Source organism: Hylobates moloch, unplaced genomic scaffold, assembly GCF_009828535.3.
Source record: "Hylobates moloch isolate HMO894 unplaced genomic scaffold, HMol_V3 SCAFFOLD_17, whole genome shotgun sequence".
Lineage (NCBI taxonomy): Eukaryota > Metazoa > Chordata > Mammalia > Primates > Hylobatidae > Hylobates > Hylobates moloch.
Genome location: NW_026652292.1, coordinates 78,737,931 through 78,747,750, shown reverse-complemented (window position 1 = coordinate 78,747,750; position 9,820 = coordinate 78,737,931). Strand labels below are relative to the sequence as shown.

Sequence of the window (9,820 nt, the reverse complement as noted above, 5' to 3'; positions counted from 1 at the left end):
AGCACTGGGCACAGGCTACCTGCGTTCACGCTGTGCCCAGCACTGGGAGTTGGGGAGGAGGAGGTCTGGCCAGATGCCTAAGAAAGCCCCACACTCTGAATGTGTCCTCCCCTCTCACCCCACCATGTAAATCCTGAACCTGTCAGGTTCAAACCCAATGGGAAGAGGGAAGGGAGGACTCCGCAGCTGTGGGAACATCTGGTCTCACACAGGAAGCAGAAAAGAACAGAGTGGGGTCAGTGAAGGGTGGAGGGGAGGGGAGATGAGGAAAAGTGGGGGACCAAAAGAGGGCTGCAGATCGTGGCTGGCAGGAGAGCACTGCACATGGACGAGACGGTTCAGTTCTACCCCAGCTTAGACAGGAACCACCATGGGGTCCTTCCTCAAACTCCCAAGCCTCCATTTTGCCAACTGTAAAGGAAGAGGCTGCACAATCTCTGGGGTCTCTCTCAGTGTTAACTGGTTTTTTTTGTTTGTTTGTTTTAAATAAAGAAGGCCTGCAAGTATTATCCTCAAGAAACTTGGCCGGGTGCAGTGGCTCACACTTGTAGTCCCAACACTGTCGGGGGCCAAGTTGGGAGGAATGCTTGAGGCCAGGAGTCAGAGACCTGCCTGGGCAACGTAGTGAGACCCCATCTCTATAAAAAACGTCTAAAATATTAGCTGGGTGTGGTCCAAACTACTTGGGAAGCTGAGGTTAAAGGATCGCTTGAGCCCAGGAGGTCAAGGCTGCGGTGAGCCGAGATCATGCCGCTGCACTCCAGTGTGGGAAGGAAGGAAGGAGAGAGGAGAGGGAGGTAGGGAGGAAAGGAAGGAAAAAGGAAGGAAGGAGAAAAAAGGAAGGAAGGAAGAAAAAAAAAAAAAAAAAGAAAATAAAAGAAAAAAAAAAAAAGAAAAGGAAGGAAGGAAGGAGGAGGAGGAAAGGAAGGAAAGGAAGGAAGTGAGAAGGAAAGGAAGGAAGGGAGAAAGGAAGGAAGGGAGAAAAAAAAAGAAACGAGAAAAAAAGAAAAGAGAAGGAAAAAAAGGAAGGAAGGAAGGAAGGAAGGAAGGAAGGAAGGAAGGAAGGAAGGAGGAGGAGGACTTGGCAGTGTTAGTTATTAAGCACTTACCAGGTGCTGGGCACTTTCCCCCGGGCTTGAGAGGTCAATGGGGACTCTGCTCTGGGGGCTGCTGTTGCAGGCCATCATATCTCATTCTCACGACCAGGCTGGAGCAGGTGTCACTGTCCCCATTTTACAGAGGAGGAAACAGACCCAGAGACATTCCTTGACTACACAAGGTCACCTGGTCAGTGTGTGTCAGAGGCCAGACTCCAACCCAGGTGTTCTAACCCCGAGGTGGCATTCTTTACACCACCTCAAGTTGCTTGTCATCTGTGCGTTTGCCATGGTGCGTTTGTCATCTGTGTGTTCCGGGCTCTCAGGCACCTTACATCGATGGGGCTCAGACTCGGGCTGCCTAGCCAGGCAGGGCAGCAAAATGAGCTCACCACCACCACCCTTCAGCTCAAGGGGAGGCTCAGTCACTGAGTGACTTGGTCAGTCACGTTAAGTCCCCAACAAATTGAGGAGAGGGTCCCGAGCTGGAATGCAGTTGGCGTGACACCTAGCTACTGATCTTTCCAGAACAATCGCTGCCTCTGCCCTAATGAGGCTGCAAGACATTGGAAAGAGCAAGGCTGATTCTCCCCTTCTGTGGGTCTGAGCTCAGAGCCACTTTGACTGTCCCAGACCACTCAGTCCCCACCTGCTGGACACGCGGACACAGTGATGAGGGAGACAGACAAGGTTCTCACGCTCACGAGAAGCCTAGTGGGGAAAACTAATTTCAGCTGGAACTAAGTGCCCAGGAGAGGACAGTGTGGCCATCCGAGAAGAGGTAGGGGTGCTCAGGGGTCAGGGAAGCCCTGCTCCCTTAGGAAGTGACATTGAGCTGAGGATCGAGGCCCCACCCAGGCATCGCAGGAAGAGTGGGGATGGCGACCCTGATGCCGATGCCGGAGCTGGCATGTTCAGGAAGGAGCAGACACAGAGCTTGATTTGTACTCACGGTCGGATGGAAAGTCGCTGGGGTGCTTTAAGCAGTGGGCTGAGGTTATGAGCATGTTTACAGCCATCATTCTGGCCACGGTGAGGACAGGCACAGGAAGCCACTTAGGAGGCTACTCCTCCCAGGTCCAGAGAGAGGCCGTGGTGGCTGGGAGCTGGCAGGCAACAGAGGAGAGAATGCAGGGAAACCCACAGGGACCCATCTGCCACTCCCAGGTGCCTCCTACCTGCCTTGCACTCACCCTCCTTAGTGACCCACATCAGGGACTGAGGGACTCAGGGGCTCCGGTGCCGGGGAAAGACGTGGGAGAGTGTAGACAGCAAAGGAGAGCTGGTTGACCCCTCCTGACATGCCCTGATGGGAGAAGAGCACACGGGACGTCTTTAGGAGCCACAGAGTTGGTGTCAGCAGTACTCACTGAGGAAGCCAAAGGCTCAGAAGGCATGGGGGTGTGAGTGGCTGATGGAGGCGCTGTTTGTGAGGACCCCACAGGCGCTGCAAGATGGACGGGGCCACATGCAGATGCTTGGGCTCAGCATCCAACACTCAGCTGCATCAGGTCAATAGTAAACGCTGTCCAGGGCTAAGAAACCTAACAGTTTTTCACAACGCAAGGACGCTCAGCATGCCCCGCCTTGCTCTCTCTTCTCCTTCCCTTCTCTCAGCTCCAGGCTGGGCACTGGGCTCCAGCCTGAATCATACCTGGTGCCTGCTCTTGGAGACTTCACAACCTGATGGGGAGGCACACAGGTGAACAGAGAGTGACATTAGGGAAACAGGTGCTCCCACAGAGGTGCCTGGAGCTAAGGGAAGGGAGAGCTGCTGTCTGGGGCTGAGGGAGGAAGGCTGCCCGGAGGACACCCTTCAACTATCCTGCCAGGTAATAGAGGCAGCAATGATCATAAATGCTACTAAACACCCACCATGGGCTAGGCACTGTTCTGGATGGAAAGACTCACTGAACTTCACAACACCTATATAAGGTAGGTATTATTTTCCCCAAGTTAAAGAGAGAGAAGGTGAAGTCACAAAGGAATTGAAAAAATTACCTTGAGGATTCAAAGCCCCCCTCTCCCACGTGCTGGCTGTGAGGCCCTTCAGCTTCACCCTCACCTCTCTGTTTCTCAAATTGCCTACGCTGAGAAATGGGACCAGCACCATCTACCTTAATGAGAACTGATTCGACATGCTGATTCCTGGGCCCTACCCAGACTAGAAACTCTGGGGTAGGGCCCAGGCATCTGTTTTAACATGCCCCTCTGTGCTTCTGGCACACCCCCAAGTTGGAGAAGCACTGTGCTAACCCTGTGGCTCCAGACCCAGGCTGCTCATCAGAATCATGTGAGGAGATTTAGAAAAATCCTGCTTCCCGGGTCCACTTCTGCCTCAGGCTCGGTGAGGGTGGAGCTCCATTATTCCATCTTCTCTAAACTCCCCCACGTGATGCCAATGTGTGACCAGCAGGGCATGCTGCCCCATGGCATGGCTTTTCATCAGGATTCGTGAGAGAAGAAATGCAAACGCCTAGCACATAGTAGGACTCCAAAACCTGGTGGGGCCAGGTGAGCCCCAGTCCAAGCCTCTTGGCTTCAAGAACCAAGCTGGCAGGCCGGGCGCGGTGGCTCACGCTTGTAATCCCAGTACTTTGGGAGGCCGAGGCGGGCGGATCACGAGGTCAGGAGATCGAGACCACGGTGAAACCCCGTCTCTACTAAAAATACAAAAAAATTGGCCGGGCGTGGTGGCGGGCGCCTGTAGTCCCAGCTACTCGGAGAGGCTGAGGCAGGAGAATGGCGTGAACCCGGGAGGCGGAGCTTGCAGTGAGCCGAGATTGCGCCACTGCACTCTAGCCTGGGCGACAGAGCGAGACTCCGTCTCAAAAAAAAAAAAAAAAAAAAAAGAACCAAGCTGGCCTCCCCATTCCACGGCAAGCCTGCTAATCCAAAAAGAGATACTTTGTGTTTCTGACTTTTAATCATACCACTTGCTCATTAAAAGTCCCAGGCTTTTCTAAATTATTGACGGTCTCTAGTGATAATATTTTAATTTATCTTTATAAATGTGACGAAGCTCCAATTGTGCAGCTCCCTAAGTGGGGCCCGCCTCAGAGATGTCAAGGTTCCATGATGAGGCTCACTGGAAATGCCGTGAACCTGGCAGGAGGGAGCACTGCAGGGACAGGCTGGTGGTTTGCTGGACTTCCCAAAGGAGAAGCCCCTGGGCCAGCCCTGAGCAAGATTCAGAAGTTTTGTACCTGCTGTCAGGGTAGGAGGACAGTAATGACCTGCAGAGAAATCTCCTAATGACTTTTAGCAAACAGCAAGGGGTGAGAGGGGACAGCTTTGAGCGAGAAGGATCAAGCTGACAATCTCGTTATCAGGTTGTCAGGGGAAACAGAGCCAGACAGTGGATTTGGCGGGTCGGGACTTTAATTCAGGCCAGGAGCAGAAGTCTGATGTGGAGACCGAAGGGTAGCGTATCCACATGTGGAGGAAGGAAAGGCACCCACAGGGAAACAGAAGAGGCTATTGGCCGTGTCCAACCAGAAGACGGAGGGCAGACCGGGGGGAAGACTCAGCAGTTCTTCTTAGAGGGGTTGTTGCATTTTAATGGAGGCAAGGAGTTCTTATCCCTTGGACGCCATCTCTGTGGACCAGCCGGACCCCTGATGTGTGAGAGGGACAGTTAATGCACCACAAAAGGGTTGGTTCCGTTATTCCAGTCACTAAATATTTACTGAGCACCTACTATGTGCCCGGCATAGTAGATGGCAGGGACAAACTCGACCAGATCCCTGCCCTCATGGACTCATGCCATGGTGGGGACACAGACAAAAGGCAAGGAGAAGCAGCGCTAGCAGCCTCCAGCTGGACAGGCACCCCGAAATGGGATTGCAGGCAGCAGGACCACAGAGAGGCATGAGTAACCTAGACAGTCATTGGAAGCTTCCCCAAGAAAGTTGCCTCTGAAGCCGAACCTAGAAGGACAGACAGTGTCTAAGGAATTGGGGAAGAGATGGTGGAGGGGGTTGCAAACCAGCCGGTGCAAACACCTGGAGACAGATGGCACAGGGGCCTTTGAGGAACTGGAGAGAGAGCCGCAGGGTGGCAGAGTGCAGCACACGGCAGCAGGTAGTGAACACCAAGCCTTCCCAGGTCTGCCCAGAGTCCACTGAGGCGTCAGGGGTCCCAGGCCCTGTGGCAGGCACTTGGAAGCCAGGAGGTGATCAGAACCAGTCCCCAGCCTCTGGGAGATTAACATCAGGTGAGGGGGACTGGCAGGTCGATATGATGACGCCACAGGGGGGCAGCAGAGATGGCGATGCCCCTCCAGCGTGGGCCCGCCAGGGGTCAGCTCCGCTCCCGGTGCCACAGTGCTAGCTCACCTGCTCCCCCGACGCGGCGGGGAGGGGGGCTGGGTAGGTGGGCTGCATCATCACCTCCTTCTTATAGAAGAAGAAACCGAGGCACAGCGCCAAAAGGCAAGGGGACTTGCTCAAGGTCCCAAAACCATCAAGGGGCATCAGCAGGCTCTGAACCTGTCCCTCTGGCTGAAGAACCCCTGCGCTTCCCCTATACACCCACAGGCTCCTGAGGGCTGACACGGTCCTGGGTGATGAGTGGCCTGAGCCCTGCTCCATGCCAGAGCCCCCGCCTCAACTTTCTCCTGCATCAATCCTCACCCCACCCCACGGGCCTAGGATGATTATTAACACCACCAACACCTGGGGAGACTATGACCCACCAGCCCTGCAGCACATAGCATGGGCCCACCCTAACCCCACTGCTCCCCGGCTCTCTATCCACACATATAAAGTGCCATGGGAATAGAGAGCAGGAGCCAGCTCTGGCCAATGTAGGTTGGAGGTGAGGAGTGATTTATTCTCCTCCTACCAATCGGACATTCCTATTCTCACCAGGCAGGAGCATGCTCTTGCTTAGAGGAAGCCCTCAGCACGTTGGAGCCTGGACCACAAATGGTCCTCTCCTGATGGGCACTGGGGGGGTCTGGGAAAGTGGCCCATGGCTGAAAGGGGCAAATCTTTAGGATGAGAGTGCTGACTACACCCTTCCAGGTGGTACTGAGGGGAGATAACAACAACTGCCTAGAGGAGGCTGTAAGGGCTGCAACAAAATACCACAGACTGGGTAATTGATAAAGAACAGGCCAGGTGCAGTGGCTCACGCTTGTAATCGTAGCATTTTGGGAGGCTGAGGTGGGAGGATCACTTTAGCCTAGGAGTTCAAGACCGGCCTAGGCAACATGGCAAGACCCCATTTTATATTTTTAAATATAAAATATTTTTTAAAAATTAGCCAGGCATGGTGGTGCATGCCTGTAGTTCCAGCTACTCATGAGGCTGAAGTGGGAGGATCTCCTTGAGCCTGGGAGGTTGAGGCTGCAATGAGCCATGATTGTGCCACTGCACTCCGACCTGGGCTAGAGAGTGAGACCCTGTCTCAAAAAAAACACCCAGAAATTTATTTCTCATGGTTCTGGAGACTGGGAAGTCCAAGATCGAGGCACCAGCAGGACTGGTGTCTGGTGAGAGCTGCTTCCTGCTTCCAGGATGGCGCCCTCTTGAGGGACAAACACAGTGTCCTCACTTGGCAGAAGAGAGGGAAAGGTTGGAAGGGCAAGAGAGTACACCTTTCCACTTTGAGCCCTTAATAAGAGTGCTAATTCCATTTTCATCGCCTCCCAAAGGCCACTTTGCATTGCATTGGGGATTGCATTTCCGCATGAATTTTGGAGGGGACACTATCATTCAACCACAGCAGAGGGGGTAGTGAGGGCAGTAATGACACCTGCCTACAAAGTGGTTGTTCTGTAGGTGAAAGCACCCATCACAGTCAGTGTGTCATAAGTATTTTTTTTTTTAAATGAGCTCATAGTGATGGTTGGGAGAGAAGCTGAACTCAGGTTCTGGCACTGCAGGAAACAAATCACCAAATGTCTCTGTGCCTCAGTTTCCTCATCTGTTCAATGAGAATGATGATGGTACCTGGGTTGTAGGTTGCCATGCAGAAAAATGAGTGTCTATGTAATGCTCAGACACCTGGAAGGCATTGACTATGTCATGTGCTGCAGAGGGGGTCTTCACATGGACCTATGATGAGATAACCCACAGTAAATCCCTGTTGCATCACACAACCTCACCTATGTGATGACAGTCCATGACGGTCTATTCTGAAGTCTCTGTCCAGCCCCCTCGAAATGCCTAGCTGGGGTACAGTGCGTATTCATTCACAAGACAAATGCTCCCCAAGGCTGGGGGCTGAGCACTGAGTCCCTCACCTGCCAGAGGAGCAGCCCCCCGGCCAGCGCACTTCACCTCCTCATCCACTCTCCTAGCTGTTTCCACTTGGCCACTCCCAGCTGTGTCCTCCGGGCCTCAGTTTCCCATCTGTCAAGTGAGAGGGTGGGTTACATTAGGACTTTCGTGGAACGTTAGCCTTAGGAGGTACTCTCTAGAAATGCGCTGTGTTAGGAAGGACCATGGGCTCCATCTTACCTTTTACAGAGTCACGTGACTTTGCATATTGAAGCCTGCAAAGTTCTGCAATTTAAAAACCTGTTTGACTTTGATTAATTCCATTGTCCCTCAACTCTTTGACCCTGTGGTTTTTATTTCTGCTTAACAGCTAGTTACACCCCAGAGAACATAGGCCATTATGGAAATATGTGCTGAGTATGGTAGAAGGAAGACAGAGGGAAGAATTTATTCGCCTGACATGTTGGCATCACAGAAAAATACATTGGAGCAGGTCTTGGGTGGTGAGTAGAAACCCAGGTAAGGTGAAACAGAGAGTGCAGCACACACAGGGACAAAGGCATAAAGTCACGTGGTCCACACCGGGAGTGGCAAGTAGCCCTGCCATGCGGGGCAGAGCCATGGCCATGAGACTGGAGGGAAATAGGCCAAAAGGCCACAGGTCTTGGGTGCTAAAGAGTTTGTGCTTTATTCTGAGTTCAAAGAGGACCTTCTAGGGATTTTAAGAAAAAGGAATGGAATGGTCAGGTTTGTGTTTTTAAAAGTTAATGCTGGCAGCTTCTGAAAGCTGGGAGGCCATGGGGAGGTGTGGAGAGGAGGAGATAGAGGTGGGTCCCCAGAACCACCTCTTGTGCAAAGTGAGAAACAGAAGAGTCAAACGCAACCCAGAAGTGGTAGGAGGAACGGTGATGCCACTTCCCTAGGTCAGGAACACGTAAAGGAGAAAGCGCCTGGTGCAACTTTGAGCATGTGGCCTCTGAGGTGTCTGTGGGACATCCTGCAGGTATGAGTCAGGATAGGCCAGGCTGGGCTGCAGTAGCAGATTAACCCCAAATCTCAGTGGTGTAACCCAAGCAAGGTTCATTTCACTCATTCACAAAGTCTGATGCAAGTGCAAAGTCAGGTGGCCTCTTCCATCCTGTAGCTTTGCAATCTGGAACAAGAGGCCTTTAAAGTCACATAACAGGAGAAGAGAGAGCTAGAGAATCACACAGGATGTTTTATAAGGATGGGTCCTAGAAGTCGCTCTATCCCTCACATCCCAGTGGCCAGACCCAGGTTCACGGCCTCTACCTACAAGCAAGGCTGGCAGATGTGGGAGCACTAGGACATTTGGTGAGCCCTAGCGACCACAGACCACTATGGAAACACACGCTGAGTAAGGCAGAAGGAAGAGAGAGGGAAGAACTTACTCCTCTGAATGAATTTGCCTAAAGTGTTGCCTTGGTATCAGGGAAGCTTGGGAGGCCTTTGGAAATGGTGACCAGGAGATTTCAAGGGCTTGGGATACAGATTGGGGCATGATTATTGAATCAGATCACCCAGGAAGAAAACAGAGAAGGACGGGATAAAATGAGTAACACCATAACTTCCTCTGAGGTTGTATTTAGAAATTTCCAGAGAATGACTCAAGATTTAGTTAAAAAAAAAAATCTCTTGTTTCCAAATATCTGATTATTTGCTGTCATATAGAAAAGGCATCCAGATTTTTGCTGAATTTTTCAGTTTCCATATGGTTGCTTGGCATCGCATAGGAAGCTAGCAGTAATTGGCAAGGGTTTAAGTATCAGGCCGCTCCATGGCAGTCTCACCGTGAAGGGCCAATGGTTCATGATGATAGATTTCTCTGAAGGAGAGATTTTCAAAGCCCTCAAGTTTAACAGACATTTTGAAAGAGACCTCATGGCATTCTTGCCCTTGAGATTCATTTTGGAAATCAACATTTTTGCTACCAAACTCTTGACTATGAAATTGATTTTTTATTTAAATGTGTTGCACATTTGCGATTTTTCACAAAGAAAATTTTGGTTGAAAATCATGGTTTGAGACATTTCAGCTTGGGAGTCAATTAAAACTCACCGTTTTTCCTGGAAAGAGCTACAGCCTTAATCAACACTAACAAATCAGCATGAGACATTTCTTCAAACTAGCTCTTGCAAGGCCCTTTCTGGCAACTGAAGTGTCCCCACTCTAAGACTATAAGGGTCATAAGCCCTGGGACTGTGTCAGTTTTCATTTGCCTCTGTATTGCCAGAGCTGTGTGCAATGCTGGGCACACAGTGGGAACTCATTCAGTATTTGTTGGATGGATGCATGGATGGATGGATGGATGGACGAGTGGGTGGGTAGATGGATGGATGGAAGAATGGGTAGATGGATGGATGAATGGGTGGATGGATGCATGGAGGGAGGGAGGGAGGGATGGATGGATGGATAGGTGGATGGATGCATGGATGGATGGATGGATGGATGGATGGATGGATGGATGGATGGATG

At 51.5% G+C, this 9,820-nt stretch overlaps 1 long non-coding RNA gene across 1 annotated transcript in view; it reads right to left on the bottom strand.

The window, feature by feature from the left end:
• Positions 1–4,095: 4,095 nt before the first annotated feature.
• The window catches only part of LOC131381726 (uncharacterized), a 32,104-nt gene continuing 26,379 nt past the window's right edge, over positions 4,096–9,820 (bottom strand). The window contains exon 3 of the long non-coding RNA XR_009210617.1: positions 4,096–4,714. This is a non-coding gene — a long non-coding RNA (uncharacterized LOC131381726). The remainder of the gene's footprint in view (positions 4,715–9,820) is intronic.